Source organism: Pseudorca crassidens, chromosome 15 (genome assembly GCF_039906515.1).
Source record: "Pseudorca crassidens isolate mPseCra1 chromosome 15, mPseCra1.hap1, whole genome shotgun sequence".
Lineage (NCBI taxonomy): Eukaryota > Metazoa > Chordata > Mammalia > Artiodactyla > Delphinidae > Pseudorca > Pseudorca crassidens.
Window position 1 is genome coordinate 47,681,363 of NC_090310.1, and position 22,037 is coordinate 47,703,399.

Sequence of the window (22,037 nt, forward strand, 5' to 3'; positions counted from 1 at the left end):
ACACTCTCATGAGGATGATTAATAACAGTAAGATAATTTTGTTAATTTTGACATTGTTTCTGCTTCTGTTTTTCTTTTAATGCTGTGAAGTACATAAAAATTTGTTTGAGAGAAATAGGGAAAGCTTCAAGAAGGAAGTGACATTTGAGCTAATAATGAAAATATGCACTCATTTGTTGGCAGTGGAAATAAAAGCGGGACTCTAAGGCACATTACCAAGGTAGTATCAATAAAACTTGGTAATGAAATAGACTTGGGGAAGAGAATAAGAAAGACAAAGAATCTAGGGTTTCACGGTATAGTTGAGGAAAATAGCAATATTAATAATATTTGGCAATACAGGAGCAGTTTCAGATTTAATGGGAAAGATATTGAGTCCTCAGTTAGAAATGCAAAATGCAATGTGTGCAGGAAAGTGCATTATACTGGGCACCTTCTCTTCCGTTACAACAGAGAAGCTGTTTCCACCCCAACCCAGAGCCAGTTCTTCCACCTGTGCTTTCTTTCTTTTTTTAAATGTTTATTTATTTATTTATTATTTTTGGCTGCGTTGGGTCTTTGTTGCTGTGCGTGGGCTTTCTCTAGTTGCGGCGAGCGGGGGCTACTCTTTGTTGCGGTGCGCAAGCTTCTCATTACGGTTGCTTCTCTTGTTGCGGAGCACAGGCGCTTGGCGTGCGGGCTTCAGTAGTTGTGGCTCGCGGGCTCTAGAGCGCAGGCTCAGTAGATGTGGTGCACTGGGCTTGCAGTATGTGGGATCTTCCCAGACCAGGGCTCAAACCCCTGTCCTCTGAATTGGCAGGCAGATTCTTAACCACTGCACCACCAGGGAAATCTGCCACCTGTGCTTTCTTAAAAGAACTGCACTACTGATTATCCTTTATCTCATGTTGACTCAAAGAACTGGGACCATCCATCAACTTTTAAACTTTCTCAGGTTTCTCACATGTTAAAATAAATAAAATAAAAATAAATACAAATGCCTCCCGTGACCCCACACTCCTACTGCTAAGGGAAGTTACTTTCCAAAGTAACTTCCTCCTTTCCAAAATGTTGTGTCAATTTTCTTGTATCCCACTTTCTGCTCTTCAGTCCACTCTAATCTGGGTTCTATCCTATAAATAAACTTAAACGGCTGTTACTAAGGTAATCAATGGCCTTCATGTGATATTTAATGGACATTTTTCAATCTTTCTCTCACAAGATCTCTCAGCAGCATTTAATAGTATTAACCTCTTATTCCTCCTGACAGCATTCTTTTCCTTTAATTTTGTCAGCCTTTTGAGTTTCCTCCTGTCTGGTCATTTCTTTATAGCCTCCTTTGTTAGCCCATCTTACTTTTCAGCCATTACATTTTGGAGTTCATTCTTTGAATAATTTCATCCATATTCATGGCTTCAGTTATAACTATAATTCTCAACCAGGGGCAATTCTGCCTCCCTTGGGGACATTGGCAACGTCTGGAGACATTTTTGGTTGTCACACCTGAGGGAAAAATGCTACTGGCATTGAGTGAATGTAAACCAAGGATTCTGCTAAGCATCCTACCATGCACAGGACAGTCCCCTGCAATAAAGAATGCCAATACCGTTGAGGTTGGAAAACCCTGAGTTACATCAATGACTCCCACATTTATTAACTGCAGGAAAGTTTTCTTACCCCTCTGCCCTGAATCTAGAGTTATCTTGTCAAGTGTGATCAGGTCAATTTACTGTTGTAAATCATTCAGTGACTTTGTGGTGGACTTTACCATGGATTGAACTGAGTTCCCCCAAAATTCATATAGCCCACAATGTGCTTATATCTAGATATAGGGTCTTTAGGAGGTAATTATGGTTAACTGAGGTCATAAGGGTGGGGCCCTAATCCAGTAGGACTGTGGCCTTATAAAAAGGAGAAGAGTTCACACTCTCTCTCTCTCCCCTTCCCTCTGACTCCTGCATTCTAACTCCACTGTCCCCCATCATGTAAAGACCCAGTGAGAAGGCAGCCTTCTGCAAACCAGGAAGAGAGCCTTCACAAGAAGCAGACCATGCTGTACCCTGATCATGGACTTCCAGCATCCAGAACTGTGAGAAAACTAACTTCTGTTGTTTAAGCCGCCCAGTGTGTGGTATTTTGTTATGGCAGCCCAAGATGACTAACACAGTCTTATAAAAACTGAATCATTTAGGAGTGACCATCACCTACCAATTCTGCTTTACCATGCTCCACCCCCACCACCCATCTCTGATTCCAACCATAGCAGCCCTTAGAGCTTTTCAGTTCCTTGAACATGTCTTATTCTCACCACATGGCCTTTTCACATGTTTATCACTATACCTAGGACATGTTTTGCTTAGTTAACCCATTCTCATTCTTCAGAGTTTAGCTGGCAAAATTCACTCCCTGGCAAAGCCCTTCCTGATTCTGATCCCACCTGACCTCTACGTACAGCTTCCTCTTCTGTGTCCTCAGTACTCATTCATTTTCCTATAAAGCACTTTTTATAGTTTGTAATTATACATTTATTTTTGTGATTATTTCATTAATATTTGCCTTTCACTCTAGACTTATAAACTCTCTGAGGACGGGAAATATATCTTGTTGCTCACCATCCACAGAAAATGCACAATACTTGGCACATAATAAAAATGTATTGAATAACTGACAGTTAAGTGAGCATCCATAGAGAAATGCTGGCAAAACTAAGGAGGAGCACATGACACCAAAATGTGAGCCCCTAATTTAATGTGAAGACCAAGAGAGGAACTAACAAATAAAATTAATGAACACCTCAAAGAGTATTACCTTTCATCTTTAGCATATAGCAGATTTTCAACATGTAAATGAATGAGGCAGGGAGTGGTAGAAGAAGAATGAGAAGTTGTGTTCAAAAGTGTAAAAAAGTAACTGCAATTCAATTTTCAGAGAAACCAATAATATGTTTTCAAGAAGATGTTTATGGTCAGAAATGTCAGATGTCTCACAGAAATCAAGTAGGATAAGAACTGAGAAAAGATAATTGGATTTATAGTCTATGTAAATTAGTGAAAATAAAAACAAGTAGTTGAAGAATAAGTGAGACGCAACAAGCCAGAAGCAGTGATTAAGGAGTATTCTTTCAAGATGTTTAGAGGCTAAGGGATAAGTAGAAAAGATAGCAGTAGCAAGGATACGAGAGTCAAGGGAAAATTTTTCTAGGAGAGGTGGAATGAAGAGTTTTTAAATTAAGAAGAAGATTGGTACAAAAAGATTGAAACAAAAAGAGAGAGAGAGAAAAAGTTAGAAGAGAAAAGAACAAATGTTAGATAGAGTGAAGTACCAGAGAAAGTAAATGTGGAAAGAATCAAAAGTGAGAGAAGTTTGGATTTAGAATATAGGAAGTGCATTTCATCTTTCGGGATGAATTAGGAAAAAAAGAACAGATGGAGATTCAAAAATGTTTTTTTAATAAAAAGGAAGGAAGTCGAGGTAAGATAGGTCAAATGGCCTCAGTTTCCATGAAAATAGGAAGCAAAATCATCTGCTGGAAGATGCTGATAATTCTGGATCCAAATGGGGACTGGAAAAAAAGGTTGTTTGAAGAATGTTTAGTGGATGATATTAAGAGTTTAAATAAATTTTATTTAGATACTTTTTTAAAGTACAGCAGTTGGGCCAGTTCTATTTTGAAGTCTCTTGGTGAGAGGAAAAGATATTAGGGACACTGGTAGACTGAATAATGGTCCCAAAGATCTCCAGGACCTAATCTCTAGAACCTATGAATGTTACTTTATTTGGCAAAAGGAACTTTGCCAATATGAGGATTTTGAGATCAGGAGATTATCTTGTATTTTGGTGGTGCCTAAATGTAATCGCAAGTGTCCTAAGAGGGAGACAGAAGGAGATTAAACCACAGAAGGGGAGAAGGCAAATGATGATTGTGCACATATTAGAGTGATGTAGCCACAAATTGAGAAATGTGGGCAACCACTAAAATCTGGATGATTCTAGGCAAGGAATGGATTCTCCCCTGGAGCCCCCAGAACCAATTAGGTCTGCTCTTAATTTTAGTCCTGTAAGAATCCTTTTGGACTTCTGACCTCCAGAACTGTAAGACAATACATTTCTGTTTTTTTTTTCTGTTATTTTTAACCCACTAAATTTGTAGTAATTTGTCACAACAGCAATGAGAATACAGGGAGTAAACCTAAAAATTCAAGGCAATAAATACATCTGTTTCTGAAGTAATTACCTGAACACACTGTAAAAGTTGGATATATTTTAGGTATGATTTCTCTACTAACTCCATTCTTTGGGTATTGTTAATATTGCTATACTTTACCTAATATTCATTTTGATTTCTGGTCCTAGCCTTAAGGGTATTCATTCATAAAATGCCCATATATTTTAAGAGAGTAAAGAAGGCATTTTTAAACACCTTTTAATGAAAGTTTAATGAAACACCCTTTTTTTAACATCTTTATTGGAGTATAATTGCTTTACAATGTTGTGTTAATTTCCCTTGTATAACAAAGTGAATCAGCTATATGTATGCATATATCCCCATATCCCCTCCCTGTTGAGGCCCCTCCCTCCCACCCTCCCTATCCCACCCCTCTAGGTGGTCACAAAGCACGGAGCCGATCTCCCTGTGCTATGCGCTTCTCACTAGCTATCTATTTTACACTGGGTAGTGTATATATGTCAATGCTATGCTCTCATTTTTTCCCAGCTTACCCTTCCCCCTCCCCTTGTCCTCAAGTCCATTCTCTATGCCTGCATCTTTATTCCTGTCCTGCCCCTAGGTTTATCAGAACCATTTTTTTTTTTAGATTCCATATATATGTGTTAGCATATGGTATTTGTTTTTCTCTTTCAAAAATGTAATTGATGACTGGGATTTGTTTGTCTTGGTCCTAGTAAAATGTCAGCAGTTCCTTACCTGAACAGAGTATAAACATTTTCACCAAGATGGGGACCATAGCAGACTTGGTCCATATATTTCCTGTCCACCATAGCCTTGAGATCTTAGATTAAAGGATGATGTCAGGTTAGTTAATTGTGTTTTCACATAATTGCAGCTTGCATCTCTGGAGGTACCATAAAAATAAGAATTTCCAGCAACTCTGAACAGAATTCAGAGAGCAACTCCCACCTGTTTCAAGACTACCACTTATCTCTCACCGGAGAAGTAAGAAACTAGATATGGTTCCTTCCCCACAGCCTGCTCTGTCCATCAGCTGCCTTCATTCCCCGTTGAAAGGAACTTCCTGGCCTGGCAGCTCATTGGCCCAAGAGTAAAGAAATTGTTGCTTAGCAACCAAGTCCTGACCCCTACAGACCTAAAAAGAGGAAGCTTGTGGACCAGCCACCTAGTTCTGCCTGTGTTACAGTAAGAAGGAGCTGCTTAGGAGAAAATGAAGCCCTTGTCCCTGCTAATAGAGATATTGATAATTCTTGGGGTCACAATTAAAAGTAAGTTTTTCTGTCCTTATGGTTCTCTATGAGCGGTTTTAGCACTAAAGGTGGAAGCTGATTAGAAAATCATATGTAACTTCACTATATTCCTAATTAACACTACTTTTGGATAACTACTTTAAAATATTCAATTAAGATAAATAGTAATGATACTCTTATTTAGGACAATACGTGGGAAGGATGTGTGTGTGTGTGTGTGTGTGTGTGTGTGTGTGTGTGTGAGTGAGAGAGAGAGAGAGAGAGAGAGAGAGAGAGAAGGAGAGAGAGAAGGAGTGGACTGGGAGAGATTGAGCAAATCTATGAGAAAAGGCTTACAGTAATTTTTATAGAGTAAGGATATTTGAGACAGGTTAAGTTTTGTTAAATCTAGAATATCATGAAGATCTATCTCTAGAACTTTAAATGAAAAGTATAGAACTCAAAGAGTGGTAAAGTGCTTTAATTTATATTCTTATAGTCTCTTATAATCTTTCCACAATATCAATTCTACTTTCAAAGTTTCCATGATTCCTAACTAATTACTATCTTAAAATGGAAATTATTTTCCAGTCTTGTTTCTCTGGCCGTTTAGCGAGTTAATTTTTACCCAATCCTCAGATACTTTGCTCATCATGGATTCAATTTAAGGAATATTTATTTGCATTTAACCCAGGAATGCAAGGTTGGTATAACATCTGAAAGTTAGTTAATGTAACACACCACATCAATAGATCAAATGACAAAGACCACATGGTCATCTCAACTGATGCAGGAAGAGCACTTGACAAGTCAACTTCCCTTTTGTGTAGAAACACTCAACAAACTAGGAATAGAAGGGAACTTGTCAACCTAATAAAGTGCATCCTCAAAAAACTGGCACCTAATGTATTTAATGGTGAAAGACTGAATGCTTTCCCCATATGGTCCGCCTAAGATCAGGAACAAGACAAGGTTGTCTACTCTTGCCATTCCTATTCAACATTGTACTGGAGGTTCTAGCCAAGGCAATTAGATAAGAAAAAGAAATAAAGATTGGGAAGGGAGAAGTAAACCTATCTGTATTTACCAAAGACATGATCTTATACACAGAAAATCCTAAGGTATCCAGTAAAAAACTATGAGAACTGATAAATGAGTTCAGCAGGGTTGCAGGATAAAAGACTAATAGACAAAAATTGATTCTATTTCTATACCATCACAGTAAACAAACCAAAAATGAAATTAACAATTTCATTTACAATAGCATCGAAATAGATAAAGTGCTTAGAAATAAATTTAACAAAAAAGTGCAGAGCTCATACTCTGAAACTGCAAAAATTGTTAAAAGAAATTAAAGAAAACTTCAATAAATTAAAATACTTCCCATGTTCATGGATTGGGAAATTTAATATTGTTAAGATGGTAGTAGTCTCCAGTTCGATCTACAGATTCAATATAATCCTATCAAAATCCCAGCTTACTTCTTTGCAGAAATTAATAAAACAATCTGAAAATTAATATGGAAATGAATGTTCTTCTTGAAAAAAAAGGATAAAGTTAGAGGACTCACACTTCTCAATTTCCAAACTTACTACAGAACTACAGTAATTAAGACAATGTGGTACTGGCATGAAGACAGACATATAGATCAATGAAATGTCATTGAAAGTTCAGAAATAAATCCTCACATTTATTGTCAATAGATTTTTGGCAAAGATGCCAAAACATTGAGTTAATGGGGAAGGGGAATAATAATTCTTCAACATATGGTGAGGGCATCTGGAAAGCCACCTATCTCATACTAGTTGGACACCTACTGCACACTGTATATAGAAACTAATTCAAAATGTGTCAAAGACCTAAATATAATAGCTAAATCTTTAAAACTCTTAGAAGAAAACATATACATAAATCTTTGTGACCCTATATTAGGTGATGATTTCTTAGATATGCCACCAAAAGCACAAGCAAAAAAAACCCAAACTGGATGTCATCAAAATTAAGCACTTTTATGCTTCAAAGGACATCATCAAGAAACTGAAAAGACACCCCACAGAATGGGAGAAAATGTTTGCAAATCATACATTCAATAAAGGTTTAATATTCAGGATATATTAATAACTCTTAGAACTCATCAAAAAAATGACAAAAAACCCAATTTTTAAATGGGCAAAGGAATTGCATAGATGCTCTTCCATAGAAGCTATACAAATGTCCATCAAATGCATGAAAACGCATTCAACATCATTGGTCATTAAGAAAATGCAAATCAAAACCACAATGATATATTACATCATATCTATTAGGATGCCTATAATAAAAAACAAAAAAGGAAAATAGCAAGATTTGACAATGATGCAGAGAAATAAGAACGTTCACACATTGCTAGTAGGAATGTAAAATGGTACTGCCACTGTGGAAAACAGTTTGGCAGTTCCTCAAAAAGTTAAATTTAGAATTACCATATGACCCATCAATTCCACTACTAGGAACACACCCAAGAGAAATGAAAGCATATGTCCACACTGAAAATTTGTATACAAATGTTTATAAAAACATTATTTATTATATTTAAAAGGTGGAAACAACCTAAATAATGGATGAGTCGATAAACAAATTGTGGTGTATACATACTATGGAATTCAACCATGAAAAGGAATGAAGTACTGGAACATACTACAAGTTGGATAAACCTCAAAAACGTTATGATATGTGAAAGAAGCCAGATACAAAAGGCCACATATTATATGATTTTTATTATATGAAATATATGTGAAATATCCAGAAGAGGCAAATCCATAGAGACAGAAAACAGTTTAGTGGTTGCCAGTGGATGGGAGAAGAGATAATGGGGAGTTATTTAATGAATATAGAGTGAATTTCTGGGTTAAAGAAAAAGGGCTTTTTTGTTTGTTTTTTATTTTTTTTTTTTTGGCTGCGTTGGGTCTTCATTGCTGCGTGCGGACTTTCTCTAGTTGTGGTGAGCGAAGGCTACTCTTCGTTGCCGTGCACGGGCTTCTCATTGCTGTGACTTCTCTTGTTGCAGAGCACGGGTTCTAGGTTCACATGGGCTTCAGTAGTTGTGGCACTTGGGCTCAGTAGTTGTGGCTTGCAGTAGTTGCTCCACGGCACGTGGGATCTTCCCGGACCAGGGATCCAACTCATGTTCCCCTGCATTGGCAGGTGGATTCTTAACCACTGCATCACCAAGGAAGACCCAAGAAAAAATTCTGAAACTAAAAAGAGATGGTGGTTGTGAATGCACTAACAGTCACTTAATTGTACACTTTAAAATGGTTACTTATATATTATGAACTTCACCTCAATTTTTTAAATGGTACGATGCTTTGGAAAGCAGCCTTGAAGTTCCTCAAAAGATTAAACATAGAATTACCATATGATCCAGAAATTACACCCTAGGTATGTATCCAAGGGAACTGAAAACATTCCCATGCAAAAACTTGTACACAAATGGCAGCATTATTCATAGTAGCCAAAAAGTGGGAAAAAACTAATGTTCACCAGCTGATGAATAATAAATATACTTTGTTATATCCATGCAATGGAATATTATTCAGCAAAAAAATAAATGAGGTACAATATGGATGATCATTGAAAATATTATGCTAAGCAAAAGAAACTAGACATAAAAGGCCACATATTGTGTGATTTCATACAGATGAAATGTCCAGAATAGGCAAGTCCACAGAGACAGAAAGTAGTTTGCTAGTTACCTAGAGCTGGGAGGTGTAGGGGATTTGAGGAGATTATGGCTAAGAGATTACTTTTGGGGTAATGAAAATGTTCTAAAATTAAGGTGATGGTTGCACAAATCTCTGAATATCCTAAAAGCCATTGACTTATAGGGAGAAAAAAAATATTTAATAAAAGTTACATGCCAGGAGTATGGGAAGAATATCTAAGACACAGTCCTTGTCCTTGAGTAGCTTAGAGTCTAGAACAAAAAAACAAGTAAACAGGGAATAAATTGTAAAGTGTTGTAGGTATTAAAATAGAGGCATTTATAAGATACTGTAGGGCACAAATCGGGGAGGCCAATTCTACCAGTGTGCAGAGCAGTCAGAGGGCTTCATAAAGGAAAGGACATAAACTGAATCTTGAAAGATTAGTGAGTGTTCACTAAGCAGGCAAAAGAGAACGAGAACATTTCAGACCAGGTAAAGGGAACAAAGACACAGAGGAATAAAAGAGCATGGTCTATAAATAAGTATGTCAGTTTGCTATGGTTTGGGATATAAGATGGAACACGGCAATTGATGGGGGGAGAGGTAGGCAAAGACTGTGTGATAGGCTTTGAAGTTTGGGCTTGATCCTGTGAGCAATGGGGAGTCATTTAAGGGTTTACTCATTGAAGAACATGAATAGACTTATGCTTTTTAAAAATGACTTTGGCAGTTGAGAGGTGGATGGATTCTAGCTGTACAACTCTAGTGACAATGTAAACAGTAGCAGACTATTGAATGGCCCAAACAAGGAACTATGAGGACTTAAACTATAGCGATAGCAGTGGGGACTGAGGAGTAGATGGAAAACAAGACTAAAGAGAATAGTGTCATAAGAGTCCAGAGTGGGAGCGTGCCATGAAGATGGGAACAGCCAATAGTGCCAAATGCCGGAGAGAGTAGGGGAAAGAGGTAAGAGCCAACAAGTGACCATTGGATTTAATAGCTGGAGAATCCACATTGCCAAGACAGTTTTATTAGAGAAGCAGGGACAAAATTTGATTTCAGTTGGTGGGAGTGAACAGGAGGAGAGAAAGTAGAGACAGTAATGATGAGTACAGAGCTCTTCCTGGATTATGACACGGTGCCAGGGTCAGATGCGTTTTCAACAGATCATTTACTGATTGCAGGTGTACAGAGACCCAAGGAAGTAGTTAGTGGGGGAGAAGACATTTGCTTTACAAGCTAGTGCTAACACACCTAAGGTTCATACATAAAATCAGCCCTTAACCCCACTCTATTTTTTCTCTGCCTACCTCTCTACCCCTACTTCTCAAGGCAAAACAGGTCTGTCCTTTTTCACTCACATGTACCTTGCAAGCTTGCATGTTGCCTTTTTATGCATTTTTTGCTTGATGCTCAATATACTTTGATTTCACCTCTGTAAAAATATTGAAAGAGGGATGATGCCATAACTATGTGATTTTCCCTGACTCTGCATTCACCTCAGGAAAGTTCTAAAATAGTTACCAACATTTTTCCCTTTTAGTAAATCCTCAGGAAAAAAGTAGTTGATGCTTATGGAAAGAATGAGCAATCTATCCCAAAGTGTAGCTTACAAAATGGAAATAAAACTAATAGTGTGTTTTTTCTGTATCCACCCTATCCGTCCAGATGCTGATTTAAGGTAGTATAAGGTATATAACTGAGGCAGAAAAAAGACATTGTCAGAAGTTCCAGCTCTAGATTGTCCAGGATTCAAGGTTTCTCTATCCTGTCTCTCTTTTCAGGAGTAATTTCTCACTGTCATACAAATTCTGCAATTAGAAAAAAATAAAGTAAAATTCAAGTACAAGCTAAAATAGAAAGTTCATAACAACTCTGTCCCCTGATAGTCAGCCACCCAGCAACCCTCTTCCTCAGTTGAAAAAGGCAAGTAGCTCATCGATCTCACACTAATCGGTGGTCAGAAAACAATTGCCTAGCAATCACATCTATATTCCTGGAGGGTCCAGAGAGAACCACATAAAGGCCAAGTCCTAGACATGTTGCAGTTGATTCTGGGCCTAAGCAGTACGAGCAGGCAATGTCTTACTGCTTCAGAAATGTACTTCCATTACCAGTTCTATTTTGAATAACTTTTGAAATCCAAGAATTTTAAATTACCTTAGCTTCCTTTCAGTTTTGTTTGTTTTTTAATAGAGTAGCTCTTTCTTTTTCAGTTAATTTTATTTATCTATTTTTTGGCTGCATTGGGTCTTCGTTGTTGCGTGGGGGCTTTCTCTAGTTGCGGCAAGCAGGGGCTACTCTTCGTTGCGGTGCGCGGGCTTCTCGTTGTGGTGCGCGGGCTTCTCATTGCGGTGGCTTCTCTTGTTGCGGAACACGGGCTCTAACCACGCAAGCTTCAGTAGTTGTGGCACACGGGCTCTAGAGCATAGGCTCAATAGTTGTGGTGCACGGGCTTTGTTGCTCCGCAGCATGTGGGATCTTCCCGGACCAGGGATCAAACCCATGTGCCCTGCATTGGCAGGCAGATTCTTAACCACGGCACCACCAGGGAAGTCCCTCAGTTCTTTATATTATGCCTCTAAACAGGGAAAGAATAAATTGTCAGTATCTGGAGCATCTTTCCTTGCAGAGAAGCAGGAGGGAGCAGGTGTGTCACGGTGGGACCATTGACTACTAGAGAGAAGTTTGATTTCTGTGTTATGTTAGGGATCAGTAAGGAAGCTCATTTCTCCTTTGTGAATTGTCCCAAAATATGTAAAGCTTTTCCTTGTATTCATATCCTAGAGTCACCTGAAAGGTTTCTATATTAACCAATTACTGTTACTCTTTGGAACCATCCAGTAGGACAGCACTCAGTGGGGAGAGGGCAGCCCTCAACCTGGAGATCTCTGGGAGAATAGACGCCCCTGCTGAACCCATGAATGCCCTTGCATCAGCTTTATTTCTGGTTGCTCAGTTAGCTTTGAGGAACTAACCTCTTCTGCCATGTCCTTTTGTCATACCAGAAATCACTCTTCCCAATTCTACTTGATTTTGTCCATGCAGAGACTCATAATCCACTTCTACTCCATTTTCTCCATGCAAAGACTCTCATGTCTCTCTTATCACATAACTACTCCAAGAATTCTCTCTGCCAGTAATAGCCCTCTACTTGCTCCTAACTGATTCTAAGATCTACTCCCCATCTATTGAGACTGCTTTCTCAAAGAACACCAATAGCCAATGATTACCAATCCAGTGGCTCTTACTGTTCTTACTACTTAACCTCTCAGCAGCATTTGACACTATATTCTTTCCCCTCTACCTCTGTAGAATCTTCTTAGGCTCTTTCACTGGCTTGTTTTCCTCAACCCTCCCTTTAAATGCTATGCCCAAAGTTCAGTGCTTAGCTCTCTTGCTCTTCATATTCTATGCTTCTGGTGCTCTCTCCCAAGCCCCACAGCTTCATTTACCTGTGTATTTACACCCTAGACCTTCCTCTGAATCTCCAGGCCTACGTATCAGCTGCATGATGGTCATGAACAATGTATGGTCTGCGAACATCTTAAATTCAACATTTCTTCTCAGAGTTAGTTCCTCTTGGACTTCCCTGGTGGTCCAGTGGTTAAGACTCTGGGCTTCCACTGCAGGGGGCACAGGTTCGATCCCTAGTCGGGGAACTAAGATCCTGCATGCCTCAGAGCGCAGCCAAAAAAAAAAAAGTTCCCCTCCTATGTTTCTTCTCTTCTTAATGACATCAACATCCCTCCCAGCTCCCTTGGTTCTCAAGTGTAAAACCTGCAAATTATATGATCATACAGTTAATAATGCACTAATTATCATCTAATTCAATGTTTTTACAGATGATAGGAGTGGCGCCCAGAGTGGTGAAATTAATTCCCAAGGGTTATTTTGCAAGGCCAGTTCTGGAGCCAAAATCTCCTAATCCTTTATGATTATTCATTCCTTTATTCCTTCACCAAATCCTGTCAGTTCCACAGTGCTTCTCCCATCTATACATTTTCACCATCTCAATTTATAGTCTTATTTTTGTATTTTTTATTTATATTACTGCACTTCTAACTTTCCCCTCTCTTATTCACAGTACAGTACTGTGGGAAATAATATTCCTAAACCCCAGATTCCATCATGATTTTCCCTGTTTCAAGCACCTACTTTATACAGAATAAAGTTCCGACATCTTGTCCAGCAGTCAAAATCCTATGCAGTTAGATCTGAACTTCCTTTATTTCAACCAATTCAAACTATGAGCTACTCAGTATACCTAACTCTCTCACTTCCACATCTTTCTCCGTCTGTTCTACAGACGGACGGTTTGCAGGAATGGACTGTCATTCCATCTTCTTCCCCATCACCACCATAGATCCACAGCATAACATCCTACTAATCTTTTAAAGTCCATTTCAAGTTCTACTCCTCCAAAAAAAGCTTTCCCAAGCCCTTCCTCATAGCACATTGTGCCTTTACTTTCTTATGCATCACAGTTTCACAACTGAGTTAGTTTTTAACCCTTCTCACTATATTATCAACTACCTGAATGCAGAAATTGTGTTTTACTTACCTTTAGTATTTCCTATAGCACATTGCAGAACTTGGCATATAATAGATGCTCAGTTGGCACTTGTAAAATAGAATAACTAACATCTGTGTAATACTTTGAAATTTGTAAAATACATTCCCAAAACCTGTGGAGTAAGTCATGTAAGTATTTTTATCATTCTAAATTTACACATTTTCAAAACTCTGAAATATAGAGTTTAGTAAAACCTGAATCCTCTAATAGGAACCAAGCTTTGTTTTTTGTTTTTTACTCCCTATCACCTGTTTGTTATGCTAAGTCTGTATTCTTCAAAGTAGACTTCTGAGGGTATTTGCCTTATTATCATATTTACTTGCCTCAGGCTATTTCTACATACTACCAAACAGCTAGATGAAAAATAAAAATGCAATCAATCTTCCAAATATTTTAAAATGTAGTATACATATGTTTGTTTCTGTATAGAACAAACAGCTAGGTGATTGATTTGCATTATTTACTTTTCAACCAGTTGTTTCGGCAGTGTGCTGATTATATAAACTCCAACAGTGGCGTTTTCTCAGTTTTTTGTTGATTTTGTAATTTTACTGCCATCTGCAATTTTTTTACAGTAGCCATCTAATTTTATTTATATAGTTTATTGCCAATGAGATATGGTAGGCAAGAAAAACTGGTTTCTTTTAAGTCTTCTTTAAGCCTGCCCCACAGACTTGGAGCCAAGGTTACATGGGATTGAAGAAATATTCCCAAATTGGAAAAAGTACTGTAATGTACACCCTGCAGCTTCCCTCATAGAAGAGTTAAAAACAAAAAAACCCCAACTCATCAGCTCTGAAAAACAAGTGCCTTTGATGAAAAAGGAATTAGGAATACCTAAAAGACAAGAGATAGAAATGGATTGAAAGAAGAAACTTTTGCCCAAAAATGTACAAAAGAGAATATGGCTAGAAAAAAATGTACAAGTGGGTTCAGGAAAAAGGGAAGGAGCCCCAGGGCAAAAAGAAAGGGTTGGTTGAAAACAACATTAGGAGCAGCCTAGCAGTTCTGACCCCTACTCCCCTCATCACTACATGGCACTACCACCAGATACAAAGGAAAAGTCAGCACTTTGATTTCTGGTAACAAAAGCCTAGGTGACTAGGTTATTTGGACCAACCCTCCCACTAAAAACATATGACACAAAAATATACGAAAGTCTTAAATTTATCAAAGAGTTGAGAAGTTAGTAAAGGACTACCAACAAAAAAATCTACAGAATTGCTGGAATGCAGAGAAGTAAACACAGAGCACCTGAGCAGGGCCTGGACTTGCCTTACCCTGGTCCCAGCCCTGTACCTGAATATCAAAACAGCTTTTGCCCTGAACAAGATAAACTTCGGCTTTGGTTTTAGTGGCCTCACAAAGCAAGAAGGACGGAACTGTAGTCCTCAAGACCTGTTAAAGGTGAGGCATCTAATAAGAAACTTTTTCATCATTAACCAAAGTCCATAAAGTGCTATACTCATAGGATAAGGGCAGACCAGAAGTAAATACACCCCTTCCAAAGTCCAGGGATCTGCAGAGAGCTTGACACTTAGCAGAGCACAGAGAAAAGGAAAAGGATAAATTACATTTCTGAGAAGTTATGGTCTCAGGCCAGCCCTCCTGGAGATTTACAGCCTTGGTAATCCCAGGTATCCTGAGCCTAGAACTAGATCTAAGATCGTCCTGTACCGTAGTGCCCTAGGCACTTGGCAAAAGCAAACTCATGTTCTCCCCACAGGAAGGCAACTTCATTGTAGGTCTCAAAGAACCCACTCAGATAAGGTTTTCAGTACATAATAAAATTAACTAAGCACACAAGGAGACAAAGCACCATGAAGCAGGGGCATTTTGGGGTGGGTATTTGGGCCAGAGATGTAGGATACAGCTGCAAGTGGCTAGTGATACTCAAGCAACCTGTATTCCAGAAGACTAGCTCCTGTCACATCCTGATAGCATATCCTACAACACTCCGTTACTAGTGGCAAGCTGAGGTAATTGTTATAGCATTCACAGACAGGTTAAGAGGGAAAATCCAAGTCCAACATGAATACAATCAAGAATCACCAAACATTTGAGAAAAACTACCACCATGAGAGAAAAACATCAGCCTAAACACACACACACACACACACACACACACACACACACACACACACACACACACACACACACCCTGATAACACCTGAGGAAATAGAACAAGTAGAACAAATGGTTGAAAACTAAAACATAAAACGATTGTCATAAGATGTATTTAGAGAGGTTGCTATATCCTTGAAACAAGAGCAGGTCTAAAAGATGAGCTATTTTGGAAATGAAATAAATAATGGTTAAAAAAAAAAGCCTCAAGGGTAAATAGCAAAATTGAAGAGCAACCTGGAGGCTCAAAGATCAAACTGAGAAATTCTCTTAGATCACACTGCAAATGGACAGAGAGATGACATGTATAAAATAAAGGTTAAAGGCCTTGGAGGAGCCACCCAAAAGTTACAAATCCACATAATGGGATTTCCAGAAAGAGAAAATCAAAGCACTTAGAAAAAGAAATAAAGAAATCAAATAAAATTCCCCAGATCTGAAAAACGACTCAGATTTTTAGATTAAGTGCCACTGAGTGCCAAGCAAGAAGACTGAGAAAAGACCCACTCCTAGAAAATAATGGCAAAATCTTAATATTTCATGGCTAATCAGAAAATCCTAAAGGCTTCTAAAGAGAAAAAACACATTATTTATAAGGAATAAAAGCACCATGTTGACTTCAAATTCATTAGCAACATTGGGTACAAAAAGATACTAGAGAAATATTTTCTTAGTATTGAGGTAAAATGATTTTGAATCTAGAATTTTATAATCTGACAAACTATCAGACAAGTGTAATGGCCAAATAAGATATTTACAGACAAGAGAGGATTCAGAAAATTTACCATCCACAAATTTTTAGCTGAAATATTGACTTGAAGATATGCTCCAGCAAAATAAAACACAAATTCAGGAGGAACACCAAAAATCAATGGTAAGCAAAGAAATCTTTAAGACTTATGATTACTCTAAATAAATGTTCATTTTAATTTAAAAAAATATAACAATCACAAATTCATTAAAAAAATTCCTTTCACAATAGTGACAGAAATTATAAAATAGGTAGGAATCAATTTAATTAAAGTGAAACAAGACATACATGAGTAATAAAAATGAAATTTTTCTGAAGACCATTAAAGAGAAAAATCAAAATAAATTAAGGCTATAAACCTGAATGGATCTCAATATTGTAAATATGGCAGGTCTTTGTAAATTAACATGTAAATCCAATGCAATCCCAGTGAAAAGATCAACACATTTTTAAATGAATCTGACAAACTTACTCTAGAATTTATCTAGAAAAGAAATTATGCTAGAATCCCCAAGATAAGTTTTTAAAAGCGGAACGATGAGAGTGTGTTGTGTGTGTGTGTGTGTGTGTGTGTGTATCTGCACAGAGAGGTTCTTGCCCAACCAGATTGTAAAATATGCAATTATAAATCTGCATTAATTGGAGTATTGGCAGAAGAATAGACAGATCAAGAAAATAGAACAGAGAGGTTTCAAACAGGATTTGAAAAATAGTTTTGAATGTGAAGTTAAACCTGATTATGGAGGAAACTGGAAGTCAAAATAGGAAGTTAGTCTTTGTACAATAAGACTTGTGGGTTTCTAAGCAGATGTATGCCTTGCTGGAAACAGTAGTTGGGGAAAATTATTCTGAGGGTAGATGTAAGTTAGATTAAAATTAGAATAATCATGATTAAATCCATTAGGAAGCTGTTATAAGAATGCAGGCACGAAATGATGAGGGTCTGATTTATGCTGTGCTTTCCACAGGGAACCAAATACTCACCCCCACAAAAATCCCTTTGGCAGAATTTTCTCTGGACCTTTGTAGGTACCAGCCCTCACTCTTCTAACTCCTACATTTCCAGAGTTGTTTACTCATTTCTCGCTCATCTACACTTCTATTCCCACCCTGGCCTGCTCCCATGATTTTAGTCCCAGGTTTTGGAACTGTCCTTGTTGCCATGTTGTCTCTCATCACTTGTCTCACTTCTGCCAGCCTGGATTCCTTCTCTGGATTCTCCTGTTACCTGTGTTTTTCTGCTTTCCAGCCATCACAGTTTGATTCCCAGGGTTTTACTTCTTAAGTGGCCGCCTGTCCCAGAATCAGTACCTTAATGTTTCCTAGCTCCTGACCTCCTGCACTCACCATCTGTCCACTTCAAAGTCTTTGCTGACCCCACTCAGCTCTTAGATCATGCCAGAGAGAAAAGGTGAGGATTGAGCATTAAGAAATACACAGTCATTAGTGGATATAAAACCAAAGAGGAACTCTAGAATAGGGGTTTGAAAGGAAGAACGATATCCAGGATAGTGTAAAGTTACAGAAACCAGTGTACTGCACAGAATCTAAAAGAAAGTTTGGAAATGAACCAATGGTTAATATTTTTATACCAAATGAATCAGGTGAAGATCTAAGTGAGGCATAAAGCACCATTTTAGAGAACTAGGACAGGAGAATCAATAAAATACTTCTGTTTAGTTTCATTTGTCAGTGTTGTGTGAACAAAGAATCAGATTTTATTTGGCTTTAACTCCCCAGGCAGATCCCCCATAAAATACAGAAGTGTTTTTTCATAACTTCAGTCAGTAAAAGAACAGTCACATTAACTGGTGTCCCAATGTTCATTTAAAGGAAGATAAACCGTGTCCTGGAAAGAAAGGAGGTGAGCAACGTTGGGGGAATTCATGGTAAAGCCAGGAGTTAATGTATATCAGGCCTTTCATGAGAAAGTGGATCTGAAAAGAACTGTGATCAAGGCAATATTGGGGGATATTATTTTTTTCTAATCCTTTTCTCAATGCTATGAATATATTATATACGATTTATTTTGGCATCATTTATTGGTCTAATGTGGCTTCTGAGAAGTGAGAATTCTATCCAAGGAGTCCTCGTAGGCTGAAGAAACAGGCTTATTTCAGTTATCAATTGCTGCATAACAAACATCCCAAACTTAGAGGTTTGAAACAATGATTTATTATTTGTCATAATTCTCTTTCGGGTTGACTAGGTGATTTTTCTGCTGGTCTCATCTGGGATCACTCATGCAGCTTCACTCAGCTGGTGATCAGTGGAGACAGCTGGGTCTCTCTCTCCATATGATCTATTACTCCTGGCATGATAATCTCAAGGCATTTTTCCAAGAGGGTAAAAGAGGCTTAAAGGTCCAAGCACTACCCTTGGAAGTTAAACAGTGTCATCTGCCACATTTCTTTTGGCCAAAGCAAGTCACAAGGACAACCCATTCAACGAGTAGGGAAAATAATCTCCATCTCTTGATGGGAGGAGTGGGCAAAGTCACATTGTAAAGGGGTATCAACGTGGGTAACGGTGATTCACTGGGGACTGTTGTTGTGACAATCTACAACAGTCTAACCTTAGACCTCAATGATTCACATCTCTCTCATGTGATTCTCCCCCTTCCAAAATTGTCCAAATCTTATCCAATTATAGCATCAGGTTCAAAATCCATGATCTCATAATCTGCATCAGGTCAAGATGTCAATGAGGCTCCTTGGTGCAGTTTTTAGATTCAGACACCTATGAACTAAAAAGGCAAGTTACCTTCCCATTACCTCAGGCACCCAACGTACACTGGAGAGATAGAAAAACCACACTACCGTAGACACTGATGTTCAAAAAAGGGGAAGGGGAAAATGTACAACAGCCACTGGTCCATGACAATTTGGAAATCCAGCCAGGTGCGTGTTGTCAGGTTTCTATACTCCAGGAGTAGACAGTGTTGCTTGATTGGAGTATATTCCTAATCTTTTGTTCTTCTGGGTTCTAGGCAACAACCTCTCAGCTCCTGGCTCTGTCCTCTTGGTTGTCCTTCCTTCTCCGTAAGAAATGACCTGTGTTTGTAGGTGAGAAGCTTTCTCATCCTTCTTCCTACTCATTGAAAGATAGAGGCCCAGAAACCTCTTTTTATTTTGAACTATCTCAATCTCTTTTACTCTAAGCTAGTACTGTTTTTTCAACACAACTCTTAAAAATTTTGTGGTTTTTCTATAAAGCTGTTGGGGTTCACTCCATGCCCCCAGAAGGCGTATGGATAATTCTTTTGGAGGCAATGAGCTGTAGTGCTAGTTTCTTCTTTACTATTTCAAAATTCTTCTTTCTCAATGGGGGATAATAAATTAAAGCTCTTGTGTACATAAAATGGTGTGTTTCACATTATGCAAATAGACATACCCTGTAAAATTTTGTGCATAAATCAATTTTTTATAAAGACAATGGACTGCATGTCATTGTAGAAGCTTGCCATTCAGTCTATTGTGAATCCTTTGGTAAAGTTGGGAGAGACAGTGGAGTAGAAAGAGGGATAGCTCTGGAGTCAGACCTGCATTTGAATCCCACTCTGCCATGTGACCTTGGACAAGTTACTTATGCTCATTTGATGTCAGTTTCCTCATGAGTAAAATAGAAATACAAATATTCTGTGCTTACTCCTTAACAACCCAGCTTCTGTGCTGGGTTGTTAAGGAGACCAGAGCTAAATTATGCAAAGCAACTGGCATATAATAAATTATAGCTAGATTACAGATGTAGAAAATAAACTTATGGTTACCAGGGGATAAGGGTGGGGAAGTATAAATTGGGAGATTGGGATTGACATATACACACTACTATATGTAAAATAGATAACTAATAAGGACCTACTGTATAGCACAGGGAACTCTACTCAGTACTCTGTAATGGCCTATATGGGAAAAGAATCTAAAAAAGAGTGGATACATGTATATGTATAACAGATTCACTTTGCTCTACACCTGAAACTAACACAACATTGTAAATCAACTATACCCCAATAAAAATTTTTAAAATAAATAAATTAATTAATTAAAGCTAGAGCTACAATTCTAGAGCTGAATAAAACTTGAGTCCCCTTCCAAAGCTGACTCCATATCAAAACTTTTTGATGGTATATTCTGTTGTATGTATATTTATTTATTTATTTGGATGATATACTACTGATCTAGTATATTATAAAAGACACCACAAAAGTAGAAATTATAAAGGAGATTTTTTAAATCACACATAAGTAGTTCTAATATATTCATCCTGCACGCAGTGGATTGTGTTTTTCTCAGGGAGTGCTGAAATTTGTGGCAATATCAATATTCACATAGAGGGAAGTGATGAAACAGTGGGACAGGTCTCCAACAATCACCAGTGTTTCTCAATTGATATAAAAACCTACAAGAAAGCATTGTGCAAGGTACTATTTGAAGCAGAATGGTTCCCCCAGTAGCCAATCAAAAGTTTGTTTTCTCTAGGTGAAAACCTAGAAGCCTGATATTTAGGAAAGAAACACATTTTTTAAATGAGTTTCAAAGGAGGTCTTTTTTTATTGTGCAACTTCTGCTGTAAATAATAACCAACTACCTTTATCTTCTTTTTATGTTTTAAGCTATTAAATAGTTTGTTCCTTCAGTTAGATTATTGCACCTCCTCCCATTTCACTAATTCTTTTATCTGCATTTATTCTACCTTTGATAACTGCTTTTAGCCCTGTAATTTTCATGACAGTTTGATTTTCTGGTGCAGTGTATAATACAATTTATTCCATTTAATATCCATAATTTTCTTCTCTTATTCTAATACACATGACACTTTCTACTTCTTATTCTGTGTCTGTACATTCTGTGCATACTAACTCTAATTTTATTCTCTGTACTTTGGAGAATATAATAATGGGAATATACCAAATCACATTGCTTTTTCTAGTTTACTTTTTCTAGTTGTGATAATGGAATTTTTAAATTAGTAGACGTTTGCTGTGACTGTAATATCAGTCACACTGTCTGATTTCCAATACACAAATATAATTAGACTAAGTAATTTGTTTTGAAGAAAATACCTTAATTCAGAAAGAAGTCATATTATAGGCAAAGCATTAATAAATTCTAACAGAGTATTAAGTCTTTAATAATGCTTTATTCACCATAGTCCTTTTAAAATACAAATTTACATGTACTATTATCTTGTAGGCATCTTAAGTCCTTTAAAGAAGTAGGCTTCATATAACAATAATAATAATATTATTATTTTTATTATATATGTAGCTAACATTTATTAAACATACTGAACATGTATTAAGTACTGTGCTAAATACATTACATGGATTATTTCATTTGATTAGCATAATAAATTAATGAAGTAGGTATAAAATTAGGACTTGATCACAGTCCTGTGTGACTCAAAGTCTACACGGTGGGCCATGATGCTATGTTGCCTCTGATAATGAGTATACATGGCCCCAAAATTAGCACTTTGCAAACTTGGGATAAAGAAAGT

The 22,037-nt window shown here is 37.6% G+C and overlaps 1 protein-coding gene across 1 annotated transcript in view; it reads left to right on the forward strand.

Moving 5' to 3' along the window:
* The window catches only part of SEL1L2 (SEL1L2 adaptor subunit of SYVN1 ubiquitin ligase), a 118,717-nt gene that overhangs the window by 931 nt on the left and 95,749 nt on the right, over positions 1 to 22,037 (forward strand). The window lies entirely within an intron of this gene.